The sequence below is a fragment of the Spodoptera frugiperda genome, chromosome 18, assembly GCF_023101765.2.
Source record: "Spodoptera frugiperda isolate SF20-4 chromosome 18, AGI-APGP_CSIRO_Sfru_2.0, whole genome shotgun sequence".
NCBI classification, from domain to species: domain Eukaryota; kingdom Metazoa; phylum Arthropoda; class Insecta; order Lepidoptera; family Noctuidae; genus Spodoptera; species Spodoptera frugiperda.
The window spans coordinates 7960424-7965647 of NC_064229.1; the positions used below are offsets into that span (position 1 = coordinate 7960424).

Here is a 5224-nt window from a genome sequence, read left to right on the forward strand (position 1 = left end):
GCCGTGATAGAAATGTTTGATGTGGTAACTGGTATTAACGATTCGATTCTTCAATTCTTTTTCTTATTTTCTATAATACATTACGCATTAGGTACAAATCGGTACAATGCCTCTAGTTTCCGAAATTTATGTACTAATGTACATAATATATACTATTTAAACGTTGCCCCACACTACGATTTTCTCCTACGAGTGTCGTGGGTGCATTTACAAACATACAAATTCACATACACATACACATGACACCAAGACCCGAAACAACAATTTGTGGATCACACAAAGAGCTGTTCCGTGTGGGAATTGAACCCGCTACACGTTGCGCGAAAGCCTGGCCACCGCACCAACCGTGTCTATATGTAGATGTATGCTAATAAAATGTTATGTTTCTCCTATAAAGGGGATGAGTTTATTCTCCCCTACACTTAGTATGATTAAAACCTCCATTATGTATTCGAAAATCTCAGTAATACCATAATGATTTTACTTTATTTCCTTTTTTATATAAATGGTGTAAAATAAAGACTGTTGTATTACTAAACAGACCTGTTTGTTTGCTGAATGTTTAGTAATTAATTGGCGTTTAACCTGCCTGGCGTTCGATCTATTCTGATATTTGGTACATACTCTATAAGCCCATTTAAACCGTTTAACATAAAAAAAATGTTTATTTATATACGAGTTGGATGGACCTATCCTTAATCCTAGTAATCATAATATAATTACTTTTTCAGATACCTACAAGTAAACAGTAGACTCATCTCGTATTAACCTTTAACGTCACGGGCGGGGTCTGAGGAGACCCCACGCGCTGTTTTTTAACGATAATTTTTGAAATTGTCTAGTTACGAACGCGTGTTTCCGGCTAATCTCAGTGCGACGCGAAACCTATCGGCAAGTGGACGTATGTCGCTCTTGTGATAAGGTAAGTTACATTTTTGCTTACGTGGGGGTACCTGCAGACCCCACCCGTGATTTAACGTAGTTACTTTTTTCACCTTAGTTATTTTTTTATTTGTTTGCTTTTCAGAATTGGTGTTGAATAAAAGGAAAAATGAGTCGCCGACTAACTGAATATTAAATTGATCAAATCATACACGATTTTAGTGACTCAGAAAGCGAAGGCATAGGAGACACGCCTCAAGAGAATATTTTGGAAGAAGTGGGTGATATAAGTGACTGTAAATCTATTCATAGCGAACATAATTCAGCGTCTGATCTAAAAATAAAAAAAGCACTATTGTATGTAAGTCCTGCAAAAAAAAATTTGCAAGCCACATCCAACAGCAATTACCTATTGTTTACCATGCCAACCCAAAGAATGATTTTCAACGATAGTTTTGGTTAGTACATTTCAAGGCTTGTAATTTTTTTTTATAATGTTTATTGTTATTTTTTCTTCTAATTACTTGTTTTTGCATTCATATTTTATTAGGATAATTTAGTTAAGTTAGTCTGAAGTTGACTCTTTTGTTAAATTGTATTACATTAAACATGTGCTTGAAAATTATACCTAAAAGACTGTTAATTTGATAAAAATATTCCTTACTCTCTAAAGATTGATTGTTTTATGTTTAATAAATACTTTTAATAAATATTATAATGTCTTTTATTATAATCTAAAACAAATTTCAATAAATATTTAAAAAATAGGAAAATATATGTAAATTTATATTGGGGATACTTCTGGACCCCACGCGTGACATTACGTTATCCTAAACAACGCGTGTACTTAAAATAAATTATTTATATCTTACTCTCCTATCCATTGTTGTTTCTACGATCCATGACATAGCAATTGAAACCGTATAAAGCATTAATAGATAAGTACATTTATGGAAGCTGAGAAAAGTGTTAGAAGAATTATATTAACATCTTAAGTAACTAGTTTACTTAACGATATGCTGTTTATTTAGTAAATAAAGTCCTAAGACTTTATATAGGGTTTATATGGGATTTTATATAAGTAGATGAGTATAAATTTATTCGCTATAGAGTGCCTAGCGGGTTACCAAGCCTCCAGCTCGAAAAGCAGGAGTAGGAACGGGGTGGTTTTTAGTTAGTAAGAGTCTTACACTACCTCTCGCCTCGCGCTACACAGGAGAAGTCATTGGATGACTTTCTCCCTTAAAAAATAGAAAAAAGTCGTCCAATTTATTTTTTTACAAGCAAATAAAATTTCAACGTTATTCCTTAAGTAATTGTCAATTCCTTCCCTATTCGCAATATACGTTTACATGAATAAATTAAATACCAACAATGGACACCCAAAACAAACAATATAAAATCTCCCCATACATAAACTATTCAATAACTATAATATTACATTCATTATTGTCATGAAAGATGATAAAATAATTCCGTTACCATCAATGAGGTTGTATACCACAAAACAAAATGGCCGCATTCAATGCAACACAGATACACAATACATTTGACGTTTACTAAATTTGACAGCTGTCAAACTTGAACGTTTGCAAATTTCGACTTTATTTTAATAGCAATAAAGGTTATTAAGGTTTTTGGTGGGTACAGTTTAAATAGTGGTTTTTATATGTAATAGCATTTTAATAGAGTGAGGTAAATGCGTCCTTGTATTGTCCTATTGTCTGCGATGATAGTCACATAAAAGGTTGCGTTACACTTCTTCAAGATTTTGCCCTGTCTTTGGTTGATTTTTTTATGTATGAACAGCTGTTTGCTATGGTATTTAATCTTATATGATGTGGTTTTCTAGAGCAGAATTTGAAACTTAAAAAGTAAAAAATGTGATTTATGTCTTACAATATAATAATTGAAAAAGTAAAAAGCTGAATTAACTAATATTGTAGGTATAACAGATATAGGTTTTCTTTTTATTAACTTTAGTTTTCTCTTCTTATATCTGTTTTTTGTCTTAGTTAGATATATAACCTTAGATGTCCAATCTTAGATGTCCAGTCCTCTCTAGACTGAGCATCCATTTGGGGCCAGCTGTTTTTTTTATCTCATCTTCCCAGTTAGCTGCAAGTCTGCCTCTTTTTCTCTTACCTTGTGGTTCCATGTAGTCTCCATTTTGTCCATCTGTAATTTCGAACTTAGTGCCTTTTTATAAGTGTCATTATCCTATGATATAATTAATAATATTACTAACAACATCATTAGATTTAATTTATTATGATTATCTAAAAAATAATCTATCTCTCGACATCTTTCATTGAAATATTACTTTTTTTTAATCGAAGCTATATATTAGATTGCAATAGGATAAGACTATTGCATTTAAAAAATAATAACTGAAAAACAGAAAAAAGACATATAATGACTTCTTAATTATTAGATCACTCTACTAGTAATAAGATAATATGAATTATTACTATTGCAAAACATCATTATGATATCATTTTTATAGTTGACATTTTTATATTTAACATGTTACTCTACATAAGCTAAATAAGCACATAAATTATTACGATTATTACCAGTAGCTAAGTATCTTATTCATTAGATAATATCTTATTTTATGTATTGGCTGTAGAATAAAATGGATTGACACAATATAATGGTATGATATGGTAGTTATTAAAACCAAAGAGCTCAATTACTACTTTTATTCACCTAATCCTGTGTTGATTTGTAATACTTTTTTTTAACGTGTGGAAATCCTCATGGATACCTTTTGTCTTACAATGTGCGTCAGACAGCAGGTTATGTCGGACTCTTACCGACTAAAACCACACTCTCTATCCCTAAAAAAAGAGGGTTACTGAGTACTCGAGTGATTTGTAATACCTACTGATAAGTGATAGGCGAATACATTGCATTTTGCTTACTTCAAATAAGTCCACATTCAGTTTCCTTAGCCACCTTCTGCATCTGAAATGAGGTTGTAAATGTTTTCTATGGCTATTGGGCATCGCTGCATATAGACATATGATATTTTTTTTAAGGAAGGTTAATCATCCAATTGCTTCTTCCGCCTTGGGCGAGGCGAGAGGTAGGGTCAGACCTTTATTACTGACTAAAATCCACACCGTTCCTACTCCAGCTTTCGAGTCGGAGCCCCTGTAAACCCGCTAGGTAGTCCGCAACTCCTGATTAGGCATGAGCCTTACAGGGCCCCATCTGTGGAAGAATTAGTAATGAAAAAATTCTGTGGAGAGATAGACAAACATGTTATGCACAAGATTTTTGACATATCTTAGACCTTTAACAATCTTAATCTACTTCGGAGATCAATAGCAATGATCTACTCGACAGACACAAGCGACCACCAAACTAAAGCACCTATACCATCTAGAATATTCCCTAATTACCTTTAAAACTACATGCAATAAGGGTGATAATCGCTTATGAATCAACACCGGAACATATCGTGACTATGAGCATTACTCCAAGTGTCTGTATCGCTAAACGCTATTTAACAATGTTACACACAGCACCATGTCATTCATTAATATGGCACGCGACTGTACTCTAGCTTAGAGATCCACAAGATCACATATTCTATTCCTTGAAGAGACAAAATTGTGATTAAAATTTCTGGTAAAATTAAGATAAATTAAAATCGATCTTCTTGCTTGTGGTTTCCTTTACAGACCTATTTAGAATAGCGATCTCTTGCCTTTGGTATTCCCAACCACAATCAATTTTTCTAAGTTCTCACCGCGTCTGAGGATGATGTGGCCAAAATACGCCTAAAGTCATGTTTACAAATTCCCATATAGGTCCTTGGTACCTAAATATGCTATGGTGAGATACGATGGTACAAAAATCTCCAAAGCAAATAATATCTACCCTGTGAATCTCAATGAAATCAACCAATATACACCAGCCAAATTATATTACGAAACTGCAAAACCTTGCACCATAAAGTAATCCAATTACAATTAATGCAAGAAATAAACCGACCAATTAACGATGGATTTTATTTCCGAATGTATTATAATACTGGACAATCACTTCTCACCGTTGAGAGTTGCAAAAGAGCATTTTTTCCCACAATTTATAAGGATTAAAGCGAGCAGGATATTGCCTAATCTCCGGTGATATAATAAAGATGGTGGATTTAATTAATTAAAGCTACACAATGACAGTTTTCTTTTGTTTGGTTTTTTTTCTTAACTGAGTTTAATGTACTGAGGTTATTTTATGTTGCTATTTTTAGTTCTGAAATGTTGAGATTGTCTTGTATTGTTTTGAATTTAATAAATTAATCAGTTGTGTTTAAGTTTTGTAACATTTTTAT

At 32.7% G+C, this 5224-nt stretch overlaps 1 long non-coding RNA gene across 1 annotated transcript; it reads left to right on the top strand.

Moving 5' to 3' along the window:
- Positions 1-767: 767 nt before the first annotated feature.
- On the top strand, positions 768-1594 carry LOC118280291 (uncharacterized). Its single transcript, XR_004784101.2, has 2 exons — positions 768-922; positions 1028-1594. It is a non-coding gene; the product is annotated as an uncharacterized LOC118280291 (long non-coding RNA).
- Positions 1595-5224: the final 3630 nt, after the last annotated feature.